This window comes from Lissotriton helveticus, chromosome 7 (assembly GCF_964261635.1).
Source record: "Lissotriton helveticus chromosome 7, aLisHel1.1, whole genome shotgun sequence".
NCBI classification, from domain to species: domain Eukaryota; kingdom Metazoa; phylum Chordata; class Amphibia; order Caudata; family Salamandridae; genus Lissotriton; species Lissotriton helveticus.
The window spans coordinates 503,301,319-503,324,258 of NC_136068.1; the positions used below are offsets into that span (position 1 = coordinate 503,301,319).

General features: G+C 46.9%; 1 protein-coding gene across 1 annotated transcript in view; it reads left to right on the forward strand.

Annotated features, from left to right (window-relative positions):
- Positions 1-22,940, forward strand: part of LOC144768685 (uncharacterized) — a 9,047,330-nt gene that overhangs the window by 66,314 nt on the left and 8,958,076 nt on the right. The gene's annotated exons all lie outside the window — the stretch shown is intronic.

Here is a 22,940-nt window from a genome sequence, read left to right on the forward strand (position 1 = left end):
TATATATATATATATATCCCAAAGAAGTTGCCTGTGTACAGAGACGCCTCACAACAGGTAAAGTTCCGCCAGCAATCTTTAATGAGGGGTCAAACGAAGCTAGCCGCCGAACAGCACAGAAAATTAAAACCTCCAGCCTGACGCGTTTCGTGTTCCAACAACACTTCCTCAAAGGCAATGGGTTAGGATAACTGCGGCAAGGTAATGTTGAGTTCACTACTTAAATCACATACCCCGCCCACTGGGCGTCGCCACCACTGCGGCATCTTGGTTGTCGTAGTGTCCCGTATTTCCACTGTGGGCTGCCTTGCATCACTTGTATTGTCCAAATTATTTCATCCCAAGTGGGTTGTGGTGCGCGGTTTGGGCTTCATAAAACTCATGTTGTTCCTCACCAAACGGCACCTGTTATCCATAGGTAACCACGTAGATTGACGTAGTCACTGGAGTGTTACAGAATAACACCGGGGCGTCTCCACGGCTCAGGCAAGCCGTAACAAATCCCAAAGAAGTTGCCTGTGTACAGAGACGCCTCACAACAGGTTGTTTACAACACCCCAGCAGTGACGCCAAGCGACGCCACTGCATTTGGAACAGGAGCCTGTTTGTTGCCGATCGAAAGTATCAGTGAGGATTCAAACTGCACCTCACAAGCCCACTGAGGTAACATTTTGAACATTATCTTGCATGTCAAGGCAGCTCACTGTAGAAATAATTGGCACTACGAGGTCCAAGATGCCACGGGGTTGGCCACGCCTAGAGGGGCGGGCCTTTGTTTATCATATAGTGGCGCCAAAAACTGCCAAGACATTTGCGATATACCAGCGCCTCTGAAGAATTGTCAAGGACATGAAACGCGTCAGGCGCATGCTGGCATCTGAGAATTGTGTGAAGTTCGGCATTGCCCTCGTTGTACCGGCAATACAAGAATCTGTGGCAGATATTTCAAACCTGTTGTGTGGCTACTCTTTACACAGGCAAACTTGTGGATGTTTTGCGGCCTGCCTAAGCCGCGGAGGACGCCCCGGCGTTGTTTACAACACCCCAGCAGTGACGCCAAGCGACGTCACTGCATTTGGAACAGGAGCCTGTTTGTTGCCGATCGAAAGTATCAATGAGGATTCAAACTGCACCTCACAAGCCCACTGAGGTAACATTTTGAACATTATCTCGCATGTCAAGGCAGCTCCCTGTAGAAATAATTGGCACTACGAGGTCCAAGATGCCACGGGGTTGGCCACGCCTAGAGGGGCGGGACTTTGTTTATCATATAGTGGCACCAAAAACTGCCAAGACATTTGCGATATACTAGCGCCTCTGAAGAAGTGTCAAGGACATGAAACGCGCCAGGCGCATGCTGGCATATGAGAATTGTGTGAAGTTCGGCATAGCCCTCGTTGTACCGGCAATACAAGAATCTGTGGCAGATATTTCAAACCTGTTGTGTGGCTACTCTTTACACAGGCAAACTTGTGGATATATATAAAGTGCTGTGATTGGTGGTTTGCCGTTTAAAAAAAAAAGTTTAGTGTGCAATGGCAAACACTTTGAATTCCGGTGAACAAGGCGACAGGGTCGCCGAAACGCGTCCGGTCCATGGCACTCCCGCTGCACATGCAAGAATTACAATAAAATAGAAGACACTGCACTTGCTACCTGAGTTTGTGTCCGTTTTTCTCAGCGAGGGTGCTGCAGTTTGTGGCACTCTTTGGAGCGTTTCTACATACATATATATATATATATATATATATATATATATATATATATATATATATATATATATATATATATATATATATATATATATATATTACTCTCCAGTCTCCTTCATTTCCACTGTTCCCATAAAAGAAGGAAAGCACTCCCGGGGTTCGTGAAATTTCTAATTTAGGGAGTTTATTTAGAATGTATATACATTTTGTTTGTATATATAGATCTCTTCTCCTTCTAAGGTTTCCTCCTTTCTACTCTTTTCTACTCCTTTCTTTCTTTTCCTCTATTTTGAAGGGTGTATTATGGACCCATGTTGATTTTGGTTCCAGTGATTGACCATTGAGAGAGGACGTGGCCCATACAGGGCTCGATTGAGACCAGCACTGGTCATTTGGTAGCAAAATGCCCATCTGTGGGCTAGATCAGTAGAACAAGTATAGTATACGTATGCATAACTGAGGAGGGTTTATGCTTTATACTTGTTTCAATGCATATATAATGCGGAATGGCTTGCTACTAGTAAGTCCAAAATGGCGCGCTATTAGTGAAGCGCGAGTTAGTCCTTTCACTATGTTGACACAGGAAATGTATGTTAAAAAACATGGTGGTCAGGCACTTCGGTAAACATTGACGATGGTTGAATACCGAAACGCGTCTGTTGTTGAAGCTGTGCTATTCTTCTGTTAATAAATAACAGAAACGATCCCCGGGAGTGCTTTCCTTCTTTCATGGGAACAGTGGAAATGAAGGAGACTGGAGAGTAATAGATATTGCGGGTACACCCCCGCATTTAGAAAGCACCCGTCGGCGAGTGCTCCACGCTGGTGTATTTGTGGCGAGTATATGTATATATATATATATATATATATATATATATAGCTTGATAAATACCTTATTGAAATAAATTGCGTAGAACCGATTGTCCCACTGCTGCTGCATTCTCTTTCCATGCTGTGTCTAGACAATAGTGTCTAGTGAAGGTGTGCACAGTTTCCACGTCGCTGCCCTGCAAGTGTCTGGCAGAGACACTCCTGCAAACAAAGCCGTAGAAGTTGCCATCTTTCCCGTGGAATGCGCGTGCACCCTGGATCGTAGAGGTTTTCCAGCTTTGTCATGACATAGGGAAATGACAGAAGTTATCCATCTTGAAATGCTAGATCTGGACAACGCCAAACCTTTTCTGGGTCCAATTCAATGAATTTGCGCATCTGAACATTCCAGGGGAATGCAAGGCCATTTTAGGCAAGGCTTATGCAGATAGTACAAATGAAACTTACAGCCTTAAATGGAAGCGGTTTTGCATCTGGTTTCAGTGGTTCAATGTGCACCCTGTATCATCTACATCGGAAGAAATCACTTCCTTAATTTAAACAGCTAGCATGATCAGGTCTCGCTCATGCTTCCAATCCAAACAAGCTTTATTCGACATATTAGTCATAAAAGCACAATACAAAAATATTTCATAAAACACAGTATAAAATATGATTGAAAACCTGAATGGGAAAATTAAATTAAGCCATAATAAGAACTTTTATCAATAACAACATTTAAAATGTCATTATAAGCTCGGATAATAAAAATCATCAGCGTTTTTTAAGTTTCACTATAAAAGGGGTACAAATGTTAAGCCACGATAATTAATACAGACACTTGGTTATACCTAGTATCTACTACGTTTACTAGATAGATTGTAGCTTCCTTCGTTCATATTCAGATGCACAAAATCTGATTCAACCTTATTTGTAACAAAGGGAATGTGATCTTATGGCCCACGACCACCTCAAGAATGTTGCCAGTGCTACAAATAGAAGTAGACGTGTCAGTAAGTAATATTCTTTCTGCTTCATTGCTCCTTCTGGTGCCTACTAGTTTGCAGATTGGCACCAGCCAGGCACGACGCGGGGTGCATTATCCTGCGCAGGCGAACACTAGATGTGCCAACGACTCTTCACTAGCCTGGCATACGGGACACAAATTATCACAATATTTAGCCCATCCAGCAGTAAAAGCTCTTAATGGCAGTGAACCTACCCTGAACTGGAAGTATAACTTCCGATTGTGCGATTTTGTTATTATATCCCAATATTGCTCTAGGCTGGGGGTTATTTTAATTTCCAGTAAGATTCCTGTTAGTGAAGATGACTCACTGTTTCTCAATGTATTGTGCATTACCATTTCCCAGTATTTTTCTTATAAAATCTTTTTCGAGGGAAAGAGGTCACTTATTGGGTCATTCCACAATGCTATCATGCCAATACTTGTTAAGGTGTCTCTAACCTCGCGTAGCCATTTAATTTGATGAAAATTGTCTGCCTTTATTATATCTTTGAAACCAGCAGCAAATGATGCCAATTCTGGTGTAGTCCACATTCTACGCCAGTAGAATAGAGGGCGTAATTTTGCAGAGTCTGCAACTGGTTTTCTACCCAGGTCATAGACTGGGGGACACACTGGGGTACTTTGTGGGAGGCTGGTAATTTTTCGTAGGAACCTATTTTCTACTATGGTGAGCTTAGACAGGTTCTCACAGCCTCATAGTTCTGCCCCGTTGAGGGCTGAACTGATGACTTTCATTTTATATATCTGGAGCACCGGACTGATTGGTTTTGTGAGTGAGATATTATACTCAGAATAATGCACTCCCGACAAGTGCCGGTGCTTTAGAGTTGACAGATCAATTTGATGATTCCTTTTCAAGTCATCCTGAATTTTGACCCCCAGTTAGGTAAACTCATTGACTTGCTCTAACGGACGATCATTCATTAGAATATCACCTTTGAATGCTCTATATGGGTTGAAAGACATGAGTTTCATTTTCAACACATTAACTTCCAGGCCACAGGTGAAGCAAAACGCCTAAAAAATAGACAGGGCCCGTTGAAGACCACTTGGGGTCTTTGAGATAACCAATGTGTCGTCTGCGAACATTAATATAGGGATTTTCACAGCTGCTAATGTTGGGGCATCAGTAGCGATAGATTCCATACAGTTCACTATTTCATTTATAAACAAGGAGAATAGTGAGGGTGCCATGACGCAGCCCTGGCGCACTCCTCTCTCAATTAGAAAGGGACTGGTAACTTTACCCTGCAAACCCCATCGGATTTTGGCATAATTATCCTCATGTAATCTGGTGATGAGGATTAGCAATTCGGATGACATCCCCATTTCTTGCAGAGTCACCCATAGTTTGGTACGGGGAACGAGATCAAACGCTGACTTGAGATCAACGAAGGCAGCATACAAGCTACCCTTGCACAGAACCACCGTCTTCCAGTATAATCAAATAAACTGGAACACCTGGTCAATTGTGCTAGTGTAAGCCCGAAAGCCGGCTGGCGGAGGGGATAGAACGCTATATTCATCTATCCACTCTTGGACCTTGTTGAGAACTAGCCACCCATTACCTTCTGCAAGGAATCAATTAAACTAATGGGTCTGTAATTTCCTGGATGAGATTTATCCTCTTTTTTAAAAACTGATATCATTTTGGCCCCTTTCCACGAGTCGGGGAGTGGCGCACCATGGGCAATAACGTTAGCCAACAAGAAAATATACTGCACCATCTAGCCTTATCACAGAGGAATATCTTCCCTGGAAAACCGTCTGGGCCAGGTGCTTTTCCGCCTGTTACTGATTCTGAGTGCTACATCGACGTCAGCTCTGCAAAAGGCTTCGTCTATATAAAATGAATAAGTAATCTCACTCGAATCTTCTTCAGATGAATTACGGGCTGTAGGCGGGGCTGAAGTAAGGGAACGGAGACCAGGTCGTGATATATACAGTTTTATTTTTCTTATAATAGTTTTGGGGCGAGTATTGAGTCTTTCTCGGTGTGGGCAGGCCGGATCCGTTATGGCAGCTCAGGTAGACGTCAGGTAGGTGTAGGAACTTCCCTTCTGGTCTTCAGCTTGTCCCCAGGGTCTCGTCCGGCTCAAAGGAAAGGGGAGAAATAGACTCTGTCAGAATCGCCGTTTTATACGCCACATGGCTTAGGGACCGCGTAGTGCAGGGAACACCAACATACAAGCGTGCTTTCTTTATACGGCCGACGTGAGGTGCTTGGTGCATAGGTCGGGGTGGAGGGGAAAAAGTGTAGGTAAGGGAGGAGAGAGGTGAAGGATTGACGGGAAGCGTCTTAGCGCTAGAGACTCGTGAAGATGGGGCTTTTATCAAGAGGTGCCCCAAGTCGAGTCGTGGTTTTCAAGACCTCTCCGCCTTCCCATCCAGCCCGTGAGCCTAGAACGTACCTGACTCAGCCACGCTCCCTGGTGAGCTTGGCTCGGCGGCGCGAGTTGACGTTGGCCTCCAGGCAATATCTCTTCTCCCGGACTCGACCTTCTCCCCGCTGCTCCCACGTCTGCTTCTCGTCCTTCGATCTCAGTTTTCCACACGCTGCAAACTCCTCTCTCCTTCACCTCGGTGACATCACACACCGGTCTCTTCGTTTCCTGGATCTTGACGAGTAGCGAGCTGGCTACGTCATGAGTGGGCGTGCTTCCTTCATCCTGGAAGGTCTAGTTAAAGGCGCCGTGCTCCATTTCATCTTCGCTCCGTGTCCAGATAGGAGCTGTGTCCCAGCTTCCCTCATTCTGTTGGGAGGTAACAAAGCGTGATTCCGGGGAGGGTACAGACCACCAGTCCCTGTCGTCCTTGGACAGACCCCCCTCTGTGTCACACGGGCGTTTTGGGGTTTAAAATGATTAACCCAATCTTCCTGTGTTACATGATTTTGTGGCTGTTGCGGTTGCCCTCCTCGGTCCCATTTTATTATATTCCAGAAGTGCTTAGTGTTACTTGAGGCACAAGCCACCTTAAGATCCTGCCATCTTTTGTCATCCTAAATTTTCTTGCCCTTTTTCTGGATACTCCTATAAATTTCCCTAGCTGCTCGCACTGCAACTGGATCACCTACTTTAATAGCTAGCCCTAGTGATTCACGTGCCACTCTACATTCCTTATTAAACCAGTGACCTGCTTTCAAAAGGGCAAATCATTTATTATGTGTGTAGAGTCAATATCCTTAGTGATACTAACTACAAGTTTGGGCTTCTCTATTATCTTTACCCATTTTAAGCGTCTCATATCATTAGTGGGGGCGACAGCACATGAGAGCTATTTTTGCAGATGCCTTATATCATATTAGTGCCAGGGCTGCACAAAAGGGGTTTTGATGGCTCTCTAGCTGGACCCTAACAATCATATCTCCAAGAGTGTGCCATAATTTCAAGCTAATTAGTAAGTAATCTTCGCGACTAGCACTGTGTGAGTTATTAAATGTGTTAGCCCCGAGTCTATCTGAGGGCGAGCTTTCGTTTGCCTCCCGCAAGCCCTTTTCCAAACAGATAGAATTGATTTGAATGGCCACATCCGTCCACTTTTTTATGGGTGCAAGCTCCAGCTTAGGAATGCCCCACTTGGCATCTTCCTCTTCTACGAGATAGCACTCCTCATTGGCAAGGGGCTCAAACGACAAGTTAAAGTCACCCACAATTATAATATTGGATTCTTCTGAATATAGGTCAGGAAGGTAGTTGAGAGCCGCTAAAACTTCCAACTTCTTCCCTCTAGTTCCTCTCATGTAAACATTGTAAATGTCTACGTTTCCTTGTAAACCCATATTCAGTCTAATGGCCTGAATGTCATAACTCTGAGTTGAAAGTATCTGGATATTAACCCCTTCCCTGCTACGCCTTTTTCTCCCTGTGCTAAGCCTTTTTTTGGCTATGTGGGGTAGTGCCGCTTAAGCCCCTGTAACTTTTTGACCACATAAGGTATCCACTCTAAATTTGCGTCCTTTTCTTTCAACATCATGGGGATTCTAAAGGTACCCAGGGTTTGTGGATTCCCTGGAGAGATCCAAGAAATTAGCCAAAATACAGCTAAATTTAGCTTTTTTGAGGAAAAATGGGAAAAAAGGGCTGCAAATGAAAGCGTCTGGGTTTTTCCTTCAAATGGTATCAAAAAAGGGTTTGTGGGGTTGAAATCACCATTTCCCCAGCTTTTAGGGAATGTCAGACTTTTGTCAGAAAACCAAATTTTTTTACACAGTTTTGGTGTTTTTCTGTGACATAGCCTATTTCTGCTATTTTTTGTGCTTTCAACCTCCTTCCAGTTAATGGTAGAAATGGGTATGAAAGCAATAATGGATCCTGGAAGGCTATACATTTTAGAAAAGTAGACAAACTTCTGAATTCAGCAAGGGGTCATTTGTGTAGACCCATCAAGGTTTCTTTATAGAAACTAACAGTTAAATATAGGAACAATTGAAAATGAGTTGAAAAAAACAGCCTATTGTGTCAAAGTTTTCACCTGTAACTTCTTCTAATTATGACAGCTCTTTCAAAGCAATATACCGTTACATACGCTGGACCTTACTGGTTGTAGGAATATATAGAACTTGTAGGTTCACCAAGAACCCAACAAACCAAGAGTAAAAAACTGAGCAGCAATTTACAATGGCTTTTTATTGTGTACCGTGTATATAGCAATTATTGTGGAACAATGAATAAATGGAAACATTGGTATGAAAGACACCTATTTATTTCTGAAATGGGAACAAAATATAGGGTTTAGAAACAGTAGATATTTGCACATTTCTGAAATTGGGAATACTCATACTAGCATGAGAATTATCGGTCAATTTTCAAAATGACTTCTTTTTTACACAATGTCGTTCATTTGGAAGGCAGAAATGCATCAAAAGTCGATAGGTAATAACAGTCGCTTTACAAATCTGAATTACCCTAAGTCTCCCGATAAAAATGGTACCTCACTTGTGTGGGTCGGCATAGTGCAGACGACAGGAAATGGCGCAAAACGCAACGTGGACACACTTCAATTTTGCAGTGAAAAATGACCCTTTTTTGGCAAAGTGCCTAGCTGTAGTTTTTTAACCCTAGCTCTGCCGGCACCTAGGGAAACCTAGCAAACCTATACATTTTTTAAAACTAGACACCCAGGGAGATCCAGGATGGGTTGACTTGACTGGCTCTCACCAGGTTCTGTTACCCAGAATCTCTTGCAAACCTAATAAATTGTTTAAAAAAAACACATTTTCCTCACATTTCTGTGGTGGAAAGTTGTGGAATCTGCCCGGATCCCCAAATTTCCTCCCACCCAGCGTTTCCCCAGGTCTCCTGATAAAATTGGTACCTCACTTGCGTGGGTGGGTCAAGGAACCGCGACAGGCAAGGGCCCAAAACCTATTTATGCAACATCAAAATTACCTATCACAAACCAACCTGGTTTTGCATTGGGGGTCCCATGAGTTTTTGGCCTGGGGCTCGGCAGCCATCTAGGGAAACCTACCACAAATGTTCATCCCACCCAGCGTTCCCCCAGGTCTCCTGATAAAAATGGTACCTCACTTGCGTGGGTAGGCATAGTGGCTGCAACAGGAAATGGCCCAAATCGTACTGTAGAGACTTCAAAATTGCCTACAGCAAAACGACCTAGTTTTTGATGGGGGAGGCACCTGAGATTTTGGCCCCATACTCGGCGGCCATCTTGGGAAAGTACCAAACCCAAACATTTCTGAAAACTAGACACCCCGGGGAGCCTAATGAGGTGTGGCTTGAGTGGATCCCCCCAACGTTTTCCTACCCAGAATACCATGCAAACCTCACATTTAGCTGAAAAAAACAAATTTTCCACTATTTAGCTGAAGAAAACACATTTTCCACCTACCTTGTTTCTCCGACGCCTGGAAGCAAATGGCTTCCAGAGCGTCTGAGGCTTCCTGATGATGTCAGCGTGCGCTGTGCACGCTGATGTCATGGGATTTCCATGGGGGGCATCGGGGGTGGCAGCCGAAACTCTTCCGCTGCCATCCCCCTTTGTGTTGGCAAAATCAGACAACCCTGGGGGGAGGGCTTCCCCCGTGGGTGGGTGCCATGACAAGCTGGACTCATCATTAGCACACTCCCACTGTGTGCCATGACGAGTCCAGCTCGTCATGAGCACCAAAGGGGTCAAAGCCTAATTCTTGCCACACCCAAATTGTCAATCCCCCTGATCGACGCCCTTTTGCTCCTCTTATAGCTGGAATGTAATAGTTTAAATAGCCTGGACTGTAGAAGGAGGCCTCTGATCAGGTTTTCTGAAAGAGGCAGATGTCATAGCACTCAATAAAAGCATGCCACTTGGGAGATGTCGTCTTCGAGCTCAACCCTGCGATGTTTCAAGACAACAGGGAATCCCTTAGAGAGGTAGGACAAGGTGACAATGGCCCACTAAATCTAAATAGGAGATATGCAGCCGGCCTCTCTCAGGTACTCTATCAAAGGTGGAGATACAGATGTGGTCTTTGGAGACCGAACTGGACCTGTGTTCAAAACCTTGGTAGTGGAAGGACTACCGCTAATTTTTGTACTGACTATGGGGGATCCTTGATGCTTTTGGGGTGGCACGCTCTTGAGTCAGTCATTATTATCCAATGTGGAGCTTCCAGATTGACTAGTGAGTGACTGCCTGGGGGGATGTCTTGTCTGGCTACTCGGAGGAGATCCTGAACGGATGACGATCCAGTAGAACTTCGAAACTCCAGAGCAAAGAGATTTTCAGCTAGATCTGCCCTGGTCAGGGTAAGCTCAATACAGTCTGACTGGTGGGCTGGAGAAGTGAGCCTGCGAGCCTTAACAATGTCTTCTCTTATCACTGAACGACATCCCCTGAAATATCGTATCCAATGAATGACTTTATTAGTCAGAGAATCCACATTCTCTGTTCCTTTATTGGTGTCTTACTTAGGCACATTCACCAAATAGATTCTGTGGCTAAGGGTCGGGTTGGGGGTGTTATGTTCAGACAACCTGATTTGGGAGCCACACTGAAGATGTTGAGTCTGAGAGAAAGTGTATCTGTTGTACAATGTCTGGTCCCTAGATGTTGCTACCCTGTAGAAGTTATTGGGATTGCTTACGTTAGGATGCGGTAGGTGCTTAATCATAGATGATGGTGTCCCTAGCTTTTAACTCTTAACCGTACTAGAAAGAGAGGGACAGCCATTATGGTTAGTGACCATGGCAGGGGGAACTGGTGCTCTCACAGAATTGGTGACCTGGCAGCATGGGGTATGACTTGCCGTAGTGTTAACACTCTCAATACAAGAGAAATCCTGTTGCAATAGAAGCTTAACCAAAGAGGTTAAATCCGCAATCATAGTTTTCATGGCCCCTACTTTGAGCCGGAGCATGTTGACTAGTTGGATCATGTCCTGAGACTGAATTAGACCCTGATACTACCTCTTAATATTTATGTTTGTTTATGTTTATAGGATTTATAGAGCGCGTGACTACCCTTGGGCATCTCAGCGCTAATGAGGCAGTTAGCGGGAGTAGGTATTAATCCTGTGGAAAGAGCCAGGTCATAAGTTTTTTCCTGAACTGTGCTTCTTCTTGGGTGGATCGGATGTCTGATTCTAGGCTGTTCCAGAGCATAGGTATTAGATGGGTAAAAGACCTTCCACCCCATCTAGCTGTTTTTGTTACGGTATCCTTCATGAGAAACTTTGAGCTTGACCTGAGCTGTCGTTGGGGTGTGTAGTGAGTGATCAGGTTTTGAATGAGTACCGGACCCCTTCCGTGCATGGCACGATGAGCCAGATTGAGGGATTTAAACTTGAACCGGAAGCCAGTGCAGTTCCTTCAGTCTTGATTTAATTGATTGATGTCTGGGTACGTTCAATAGTAGTCATGTTGCTGCGTTTTGAACAATTTGAAGTCGGTTGATTACATATTTAGGAGAGCCCAAGAAGAGGGAGCTCCCGTAGTCCAGCCTCGAGATCACCAGGGCCTGAACCACTGTTCTCCTTGCGTCTTCCGGGAGTAGGGACATAATCTTTCTAAGCAGACATAGTGTCCCAAAGCAGGTGCCAGATAGCTTTTTGACCTGTGTCTCCATTGTGAGATTCTGATCTAGCCACATGCCAAGATTTTTTATGCCAGGTTTGGGGGAAGGCGGTGGTCCCCAACTGATTGGCCAAGGAACTTCCGCGCGGGGATTGAGTGTGTTTCCCAAAATCATCAGTTCTGTTTTGTCGCCATTTAACTTGAGTTTACAGTCCGCCATCCACCATTACTGTTAGCTGAAGGTAACTGGTTAAATAAGGGACTTTACTTCCCTATCTTTGTTAGTCAGATCCGACAAGGGCAAGAATCTGTTTGTACTTATGATTGTGGGGTCTATTTTTTGAGGGTTAGACCTGGACGAGCTAGTGGTCGAATGTCCTGCTCTCGTTGTGTCACGCTTTCCCTCAACGTTAGAAGTAGCTGACCCTTTTTTAGCCTGGTTTATGAAACATAACCGGGATAGTGGGATGGCAATTTGGGCTTCCATTAGTGGATTGGGTAGATCTAGAGGGGGACTTATCACAGACAGTTTGTGAATTGGGCGATGCTTCTAATATATCCTCACACTCGCTAATGAGGGTGTCAATACGGCCTAAAACACAGTTACTACCTGCATGCTAGTGTAACTTTCTGGCCTTTTCCCCTTTGTTACCCCGTCCAATTCCACCGCCCCGATCCCTGCTTTCTTCCATAGCCTTTCTTTTCCCCATACTTCTAGGTTGTACAAGCAAACCAAAATAACTGTAAATGCTTTCAAAACTATACCAGATCCTAAGTTATAATCAGAATGAAACGTGACATATGTACACTCGACAGAATGGGAAAGGAGTCATGCACACCCATCCACAAGCACGGACAGTTTATTACCAAAGATTACATTCAGGGTCTAACCATTCAAAAGATCGATGGTTTACATGACACCCTTTTAAATGCAATATGGGGGGTTCTAATAAAGGGCCTGATTTAGAGTTTGGCTGACCGGGTTACTCCGTCCCGTCTGCCATATTATAACTTCAATATATACTATAGCACTTGTAATATGGCGGACAGGATTTCCGTCTCGTTTGTGACGGAGTAACCCGTCCACCAAACTCTAAACCAGGCACTAAGTGACTGCCAGACAGTTTAGTGAGATTCAGCTGCTTATTAACCACTTGGATGCTAAGGTGTTTTATGGCTTTGAATGTAATTTCCATTGAAGTCAATGGAAACTCCATGACGAGCTGGGCTCGTCATGAGCGTCGAAGGGGTTAAAAGCATGCCTGTATTTTATTTCCACGTTTCATTATGTATGTGAAGCACAGGTGCAGTTACCCCTTTTATAATTAATAACGTCACAGAATATGTGCATAGTGCTCAGCAATTATGACCAGAGTCAGTTGTTTAAAAGAAAAGGATGGGCTCAGCTCCTGCAGACTGCCATTCATGACAATGCTGCGATGCAGCATTTTGGTTGCATTACCTTCTCATCGCCTTTCTCTTCACTTTTCTTTCTCAATGATAATGTCTCCCCCATCCTCTAAATGGTCACCTCTGCTCTTTTTTGTTTCCATGTATGTCATCAGTCATCCTACTATAAGCTTCACTGCCTCAGAAGGTATATCCTGTTTTATTCTTCTCCCCTTTTGTCAGTTTCTACTTCTGGGCTTTCAAAAGCTGTCGTGGCGCTTTTGTTTATTTACTGTGTGCTTCAGTGTTTCATATTTTGAGGGAGTGCAGTGGCCTCTCTTAACTTTTTATCTTTAGTCGATGCAATGAAGTGGCTTACAGTCTCAGCAAATTCCTTTCTTGTGTTGTAGAAATGTTGAATATATTGTGAGCATCTGAAATTCAGTGTTTCCAGCATGCTGGTTAATGGCATCCACTGGCGTTGCCACACCAACTGGGAGATTTACAAAGATTGACCTTTCATGAGCGTGGCCTCAGAAAGGCCAGATGGGTGAGCGACTCCATTGCTTAGGGAGCATGATCCAGTCCAGTATGGTAGTTGTCTTTAAGCAAGAGGAGGTGAGTGCTCTTATATCTAAGTGACAATGGCTGTGCAAGGACCTGCTTATCAGAGTATGCTTTCACAGATTACTAGATTAGTGTTTTTTGTGACGCACTCCTGTATTCTCATGTTAGGATGTAGAGCACAGCTTTCCAAACTTTTTATGGTGGGGACACACTTTTTGGAGATGCATCATTTTGGGACACAGTAAGGCAGTGTAGCGAGCGAATGTAGCGTGGCGAGCCCAAACTACCTAAGGGTGGTTCTTGGGGGGGTTCTCACTCCCTCTGTCTGTCTCCCTCTCTCTCTCCCTCTCTCTCTCTGTAACTGTCTCCCTCCCCCTCTCTCTCCCTCTCTCTTCCTCCCTCTCTCTCCCTCTGTCGGTCTCTGTCTGTCTTTCTCTGTCTGTCTGTCTCCCTCTGTCTATCTGTCTGTCTGTCTCCCTCTGTCTGTCTCTGTCTGTCTCCCTCTGTCTGTCTCTGTCTTTCGGTCTCCCTCTGTCTGTCTGTCTGTCTCCCTCTGTCTGTCTCCCTCTGACTGTCTCTGTCTGTCGGTCTCCCTATGTCTGTCTACCTCCCTCTGTCTCTCTGTCTGTCTCGCTTCCTCTGTCTCCCGCCCTCTGTCTCCTGCCCTCTGTCTCCCTTCCTCTCTCTTCCTTCCTCTGTCTTCCACTCTCTGTCTCCCTCCCTCTCTCTCCCTCTGTCGCCCTACCTCTCTCTCCCTATGTCTCCCTCCCTCTCTCTCTCTCTCTCTCCCTCTCTCTCCCTCTCTCTCCCTCTCTCTCCCTCTGTCTGTCTCCCTCTGGCTGTCTGTCTCCCTCTGTCTGTCTCTGTCTGTCTCCCTCTGGCTGTCTGTCTCCCTCTGTCTGTCTGTCTCCCTCAATCTGTCTCTGTCTGTCTCCCTCTGTCTGTCTACCCCCCTCCCTCTGTCTGTCTCGCTTCCTCTGTCTCCCCCCTCTGTCTGTATGTTGCTCTCTGTCTCCCTCCCTCTATCTCCCACCCGGGAGCCTCCCCCTGTCTGTCTACCACCCTATGTCTCCCACCCTCTGCCTCCCACCCTCTGCCTCCCCCTATCTGTCTCCCTCTCCTTCCCTCTGCCTCCCCCTGACTGTCTCCCTCTCCTTCCCTCTGCCTTCCCCTGACTGTCTCCCTCTCCTTCCCTCTGCCTCCCCCTGACTGTCCCCCTCTGCCTCCCCCTGACTGTCCCCCTCTGCCTCCCCCTGACTGTCTCCCTCTCCTTCCCTCTGCCTCCCCCTGACTGTCTCCCTCTGCCTCCCCCTGACTGTCTCCCTCTGCCTTCCCCTGACTGTCTCCCTCTGCCTCCCCTGACTGTCTCCCTCTCCTTCCCTCTGCGTCCCCCTGACTGTCTCCCTCTGCCTTCCCCTGACTGTCTCCCTCTGCCTCCCCTGACTGTCTCCCTCTCCTTCCCTCTGTGTCCCCCGACTGTCTCCCTCTCCTTCCCTCTGCCTCCCCCTGACGGTCTCCCTCTGCCTCCCCCTGACTGTCTCCCTCTGCCTTCCCCTGACTGTCTCCCTCTGCCGCCCCCTGTCTCCCTCTCCTTCCCTCTGCCTCCCCGACTGTCTCCCTCTCCTTCCCTCTGCCTCCCCCTGACTGTCTCCCTCTGCCTCCCACTGTCTGTCTCCCTCTCCTTCCCTCTGCCTCCCCCTGTCTGTCTCCCTCTCCTTCCCTCTGCATCCCCCTGACTGTCTCCCTCTCCTTCCCTCTGCCTCCCCCTGACTGTCTCCCTCTCCTTCCCTCTGCCTCCCCCTGACTGTCTCCCTCTGCCTCCCCTGACTGTCTCCCTCTCCTTCCCTCTGCCTGCCCCTGTTTCCCTTTCCTTCCCTCTGCCTCCCCCTGACTGTCTCCCTCTGCCTCCCCCTGACTGTCTCCCTCTGCCTCCCTCTGACTGTCTCCCTCCCCCTGACTCTCCCGCTCCTTCCCTCTGCCTCCCCCTGTCTGTCTCCCTCTCCTTCCCTCCTCCTTCCTCTGTCTGTCTCCCTCTCCTTCCCCTGACTGTCTCCCCCTGCCTCCCCCTGACTGTCTCCCTCTGCCTGCCCCTGACTGTCTCCCCCTGCCTCCCCGACTGTCTCCCTCTGCCCCCCCTCTGCCTCCCTCCCTCTGTCTGTCTCCCTCTCCTTCCCTCTGCCTCCCCCTCTCCTTCCCTCTGCCTTCCTCCCTCTGTCTCCCTCTCCTTCCCTCTGCCTCCCCCCTCTCCTTCCCTCTGCCCCCCTCCCTCTGTCTGTCTCAGTCTCCTTCCCTCTGTCTCCCCCTCTCCTTCCCTCTGCCTCCCTCCCTGTCTCCCTCTCCTTCCCTCTGCCTCCCCCTCTCCTTCCCTCTGCCTCCCTCCCTCTCTCTGTCTCCCTCTCCTTCCCTCTGCCTCCCCCTCTCCTTCCCTCTGCCTGCCTCCCTCTGTCTGTCTGTCCGTCTCCCTCTCCTTCCCTCTGCCTTCCTCCTCTCCTTCCCTCTGCCTGCCTCCCTTTCTCTGCCTGTCTCCCTCTCCTTCCGTCTGCCTCCCCCCTCCTTCCCTTTGTCTCCCTCCCTCTGTCTGTCTCCCTCTTCTTCCCTCTGCCTCCCCCCTCTCCTTCCCTCTGCCTCCCTCCCTCTGTCTGTCTTCCTCTCCTTCCCTCTGCCTCCCCCTCTCCTTCCCTCTGCCTCCCTCCCTCTGTCTGTCTCCCTCTCCTTCCCTCTGCCTCCCACCCTCTGTCTCCCTCTCCTTCCCTCTGCCTCCCCCTGACTGTCTTCCTCTGCCTCCCTCCCTCTCTATATCTCCCTCTCTATATCTCCCTCTCCCTGTCTCCCTCTCCCTGTCTCCCTCTCCCTGTCTCCCTCTCCCTGTCTCCCTCTCTCTGTCTCCCTCTCTCTGTCTCCCTCTCTCTCAGTCTCCCTCTGTCTCAGTCTCCTCTCTCTCTGTCTCCCTCTCTCTGTCTCCCTCTCTCCGTCTCCCTCTCTCTGTCTCCCTCTCTGTCTCCCTCTCTGTCTCCCTCTCTTTGTCTCCCTCTCTTTGTCTCCGTCTCTGTCTCCCTCCCTCTCCCTCCCTCTGTCACCCTCTGTCTCTCTGTTCCCCTCTCTCACTCCCTCTGTCTCACTCTCCCTCTCTGTCTGTCTCCATCTCTGTCTGACTGCCCCTGTCTCTGCCTCTACTTGTCTCTGTCTGTCCCCGTCTCTGTCTGCATTTCTGTCTGTCTGTGTCTCCCTCCCTCTCTCTGTCTCCCTCCATCTCTCGCAGTCCCCCTCCCTCTCTATCTTTCTCCCTTTCTCTACACCTCTCTCCCTCCCTCTGTCTCACTCACTCTGTCTGTCTCCCTCTCTCTCTTTCTCCCTCTATCTCCCTGCCTCCCTCCGTCTGTCTCTTGTCTGTCTCCCTCTGTCTGTCTCCCTCTCTATCTCCCTCCCTCTGTCTGTCTCCCCCTGTCTGCCTCCCTCCCTCTATCTCACTCTGTCTCCCTCCCTCTGTCTGTCTCCCGCTGTATCCTTCCCTCTGTCTCAATCCCTCTGTATCTATCCCTCTGTCTCACTCCCTGTCTCTGTCTCCCTCTCTCTGTTTCCCTCTCTCTGTTTCCCTCTCTCTGTTTCCCTCTCTCTGTTTCCCTCTCTCTCCCTGTCTTCCTCCCTCTATCTCACTGTCGCCCTCCCTCTGCCTGTCATCCTCTGGCACCTCACCCCAGCTTCCAGGGCACACACAGCTGCACCCCGAGTACTACGCAAGTCTTTAAAGGACCATTTACTTGTTAATGGGGCTTTGTTGCGAATCTCCCCCCCGCCCCCCCCTCCCCCCCCTAGAGCAGAGTGTCTCGGAGTCTGCGCTGCTGTGGCTGACTCCGAGACACTCTTTCAAAGGAATGCCTCCTAATTAGCAGTTATGTGCTAAGTGCCTCATCCTGAGACATACCCACCACTTGCAGGCGACACAGTACTGTGTCGGGACACACAGTTTGGAAAGCTCTGATGTAGAGAAACAAAATTCAGTGTTTTTACAGTAACAGTTCTTGTATTTCACTAGATTTGAGTGCCTTGAATAGAAGAAAGGTGGTACAATAGGCTGCATTATCAGCCTTCCTGGTGAAGACAAATCCACCTACATTGATGAAAAGACTATACAGTGCAGAGACTTGCATTGTTTCTTTTAGGTTTTAATTTTTAATGGCTTACTTAAATGGCCATTGTCCTTTTAATTTGGACTCGCCATAGGACAGGCTGTACAGTTGTACTGTAGAATTGACTGTCACACCTGTTCAACTGGTCGCTCAGCTCTGCCTGCTCGGGATGCCTGCTCCTTCTGGATACCATGAATGACTGAGTCCTGCATCTGCCACGGTTGGTGAATTGTGTGATTAGGGCTACAAGTGGCAGTAGTCCCACATATATCATCTCCCTCAAGCACCAGGGACAGTTTCCCAGTAAGTGGGCTCTGGTACAATCTAGTGGTCCCTTGCTTGATGAGGAAATTACCCTTTCCAAACTAGCTGGGTGATAATGACATTAGAAAGAGCAGTGATGATTTCGCAGTTGCATCTTCTTTTTAGCATTCATTACCTGACGTTTATTTGAAGGGAGTGGCCAAGATGACGAGAATGGCCCCTGGGCTCCCCTGGTAATAGAAGAGCAGGGAGATTCATTCTGCAAGCTTCAACGAAGTCTAAAAGAGGAAAGCCTCTTTAATATTAAGTATGTTTTGTCATTTATTTCTTGGTGTCTTATGTAATTTAAGTATGAGACTCTTATTCTAAAGGTTAAGGATTCAAATAATTGTATCTCCATAGTAATATGTTTCCTCGTTGGTCTGTATTGTTATTACTTATCCCAGTATTCATCAGAATATTTAAAAGATTAAATATTTTTTTGGAAAGCATAAGGGCCCTACATCAATCTTTTGGTTCCTTTATGATAAATGTGTGGTTTTTTTTTTTGGCAAGGACAAACTTCTGTTTTCTTATGGCCATGATGCCCTGGGATCATTGTAGGTTTGCAACGGATTCTGGGTAACAGAACGCAGTGAGAGCCAGACAAGTCACCCCATCCTGGAGAACCCTGGGTGTCTAGTTAAAAAATATATATAGGTTTGCTAGGTTTCCCTGGGTGCCGTCAGAGCTAGGGTTCACAATCTGCAGCTAGGCACTGTGCAAAAAAAGGGTCAGTTTTCACTGTGAAAATGTTGGGCCCGATTCACGAAAGTAATCTGAGATAAAAATCCTAACTTTATGACTTTCGGCATTCACAAAAGGCATTTAGGAGTAGTAAAATTAGGATTACTAACTTTACTACTACTAAATGCCTTTTGTGAATACCAAAAGTTGTAAAGTTAGGATTTTGTCTCAGTTTAGTAGTAGTAAAGTTAGGAGTCCTAACTTTACTACTACTAAATGCCTTCTGTGAATACCAAAAGTAGTACGTTTAGGATTTTCTCTCAGATTAGTTCTGTGAATCGGCCACACAGGTATTATGTAAAAATGTGATCATGTTTGTTTATATTTTTGGACTATTTTCTCCAGATGTTGTAGGTATAAGAAGGAGAAAAAAAGCATATTATTTAGGATTACAGGTCATTGGGTTGATTAACTGAATCTCCTGTTTATGGAGAAAGTTTTATTTATTCCTTATATATTGTCTCCTGTTTGATGAAAGGTGAACATTTATTTTCACTAGAGAAGCCAACATACTTTCTCCTTTTCTCTGCAGGTTTATCCTCTTGAAACAGGCATGCTATGGTTTCATAGGGCATGGTGAAAATTGGAAAGTTGTTTTTTGCCGCAGTATTGCAACTTTCACAGATTCACATGCTTGAATCATTCCCCGTCATTGAGATGGGAATGCCCCGTACCTTAGAAAAGTTATGACCCTATAAACATAGAAATCGCGGCGTTAGGCCTTTTTATTTAGTAACATACCCTAGTCTTTATTTAAAAAAGAACTAAACTAGGAGCTACGCTAGCAACCAAGATGGCCGCATAAGCTCCCGGCTCCGTCGACCTCCGTCTCTGGCGGATCTATCCTGAACTTAATCCTGACCTCCCGCCAGACTCCTGTGTGTCTGAATCGTCTCTGAGTCCAGGGGCGCAATCCCGGAGTCTTTATCACCTTTTTTGACGAAGTTACACCGTCTGTCATTTTCGGGCCTCCTCCAGACTATAAGCCGGGGCCTCGAGTACTGACCCAGCCGGGTTTCAGTTGAACAACATCGGCCGCGGGTACCTGGCAGGGACCGGTCTCATCGGAGTGAAGCGAATTCTTGATCCTGGTGGTGGTCTCGAGTCCCTGCGTATATTAGCCAGACCGTGACGAGACGTGGATGCCGCGGTGAGTGGGGGTCCGGTTCCTGGGACCCTGCTGCAGCCCTCGGGGTCCGCGGGGGGGGCGCTCTCTGCAGCGGTGTAAAGAGCGCAAAGCCTGAAAGTCGCCAGTCGCCTTCGCCCACCCCACTCCAGTTGGTTTCCCCGGAGTAGCCGGCCTCCGGGGTTGATAACCTGCTTTGTCATCGATTGAGCGGAGATGGGTCGGACGCAGTGTGGACCGAGACTGGGGACTGTAATGGCCACCATCGGGGCTCTTCACTGGCAAATGGAGGCTGCTCTCCACAACTTGACTGTACGCATCGAGACTATTTGTTCGAGACCGGACCCTAGCCCAGAGTCAGACCCGCAACTTATGGTGACCCCCGCGAAGCTTGATTTTATCCGAGAGGAGAAACCCGAGCATCATTATAATCTGATGCCAATTGTGTCTGCGCAACTACAGCAGCCCGCGACTGGAGCCCCTGACCAGCCAGCAAGCTCGGCAAAGTCATCGCCCGCACAGGACTTATTTCTTTCTTTGTTTCTGGAGACCTCCATCGATATTCTTTGGATTGACTTTCGTGTTTCTGATAGACTTCGAGACTTGACTCTTCTGACCCTTTCGTGCTATATTGATCCCCTCCCTTTTCTACAACGTTTTGACTATTTTGCTATTATGCTGGTCCTTTCGAAAGAGGTTTGTGTGATGGAACATAGAGGCCAGGGCTGAACTTGCCTGTTCTGATTCTGTGCAGGGACTTCTTTTGACACTGCTGGGTGGCATCGGTGGGAGTGAGGGCCAGATGGGATTCTGCTCTTTTTGGGTTTGGTGTATTGACTGTGTTCGACAATGGGATTTGTTGCCTCTGTGGTGTCTGGGGCTGGGCGGGATGGTCTTTTCTCTTTTGGTGATTTCCCTATCAGTTTGCTTATAAATCTGCTTTCCTCGCTTAGTACCATGGTAGGGAACATCTGCTCGCGGCGGGGGAGAGGGGAGTCCGGGAGCCCGCATCATATCGTAAGACATTCCTCCTCCATCTTTTCCCTTCCTTGGGGTGTTGTTTAGGGGGCGACAGGCACGCTGCTAGTGGGGTTAGGTCGTAGCCATCTGCAGGGGTGTAGGGTGGGGGGTTGAGTTTTTTTTTTTTCCTTTATTTTGTTCTATGACCAATCTTTTTCCCTTTTCCCTTCTTCACAAGAGATGTGGCGTATTCTCCTGAGCCTGTTGTTATGCATATTCGGGTGTCGAGTGTCCATTTTTATATCCTGTATCCATGGTGGGCGGATTCTGATAATGTTTGCTTATGATTATTTGTGTTGTATTGTTTTGACCCAGCTCTGGCTGGTGCTGATATTGTCCGGATGCCTACAATTGTATTGTATTTCTTCATTTCTTCTGCCCGTTCGCCACTATAATATGTTGTACCAACGACACCCGAACTGTACATTTCTACTCTTGTGTTATAACTAATAAAAATATATATTAAAAAAAAGAACTAAACTTAGGAGTCAACCAATCAGGTCACACTACCCTGTAGAACCTTCCTGAAAGAGGCTCCAGTCCTTTTGATTTTCTACTGCACATTAGGCTAGGGCATCTCCACTGAGCTCTGCTCAGTTTTTACCTGTCAGGACTTTTCGGAAGATTTTTTCTACAGACTTTTCTCTTCAAAATTTACAGATATACTCTAAGACTCTGTGTATCTGTTGGTTGGGTGTCTCAAACTGACTTTCAATATGTCACACACACCTAAAAAGGGGATCTTCTGGCCCTGTGGCACTTTCTGGAAGAAGAGGCTACACATTGATTACCCTAATCAGGACTGCATATATTGTCTTTATCCTGCGCATAAGACAAAAGGCTGCAAAGTATGACCCATGTTTTTCTCTAAATCTTTGAAGGACCATGAGGTACGACTCCTTCTATGGCTGCAAAAGCTCAAGACCAGATAAAATCCTGTCTCTGATGAGGAGAGTGACACTTCATCTATCTCTTCCTCTAAAACGCCTCTCAAGAGAGCTAGGGAGGATTCTGCCACTCATGCCTCTCATGAACCACCAACAAAGGCATTTAAAAAGACCTCTCAAGTTTCTCATAGTTACTCCAGTATTGTAACTTTCATAGATTCACGTGCTTGAATCATTTACCGTCGTCGAGATGGGAGTCCATGGTATATAAAAATAGCAAAGCAAAGCCATTACAAACTAGAAACCAGGCCTAGTCCCATTCCAGTTTTGTAACATATCCACCTCCTTTTGTAAAAGAGACCGAATAAAATCAACAACCAATCAGATCAGCCTCACCCCTTCGAACCTTCCTGAGAGAACCTCACACCTTCAGATATTCTACCGCACATTGTGCTAGGGAGTCTCCACTAAGCTCTGCTAAGTTATTTCCTTAATAATACTTTTGAGAGAATTCTTCAGTACTTTTTTCAACAGATTACTCTACTTTTTTGGTCTGTTCCCCTTTCATCATGACAGACAAGGAGAAAAAAGACCTTTTTAGAGCTTATACCACCTGCTCTAAAATGACGCTTTATTTGGATGACCCTCATAAAGATTGCATATATTTCCTGTATCCAGACCACAAGGCGAAGGACTGCCAGGTATGTCGTACCTTTTCTATGAAAACCCTGAGAGACCATGAGGGGCGTCGCCTTACCTGGCTCCAAAAGCTAAAATACAGAAGACATCCAGGCTCTAGTGATGACAGTGATGAGGCCTCATGTACTGCGTCTTCTAGAAGATCTGACGCTGCCTCTTCTGAGGAGCGCCCTCAATAAGCCTCTAAAAAGACCTCTCATGGGTCTGACAGGCAGTCCATCTAAATCTCCTCACCGAGGTGTAAAGGAGAGGAAGGGACTTACAACTGGAGACAGTGCTGTGAGGAAATCGAGCTCTGTTCCTCCCCCTCCCCCCCGAGGGAAGAAAAGTGTTAAAAACCCTCCTCTGTTCCTTTTGAAGAGCAGCAGGAGAAAAAGTCTCCATTGTCAACAAAGCTGTCGGCGACACTGTCGACGAAGAAACCGTCATCGACTTCGTCGACGCGGAGTAACAAGGACCAGATTCTTACATTTTCATCTACTCCGACAACAGGATCGTCGCCAAGAGCTTT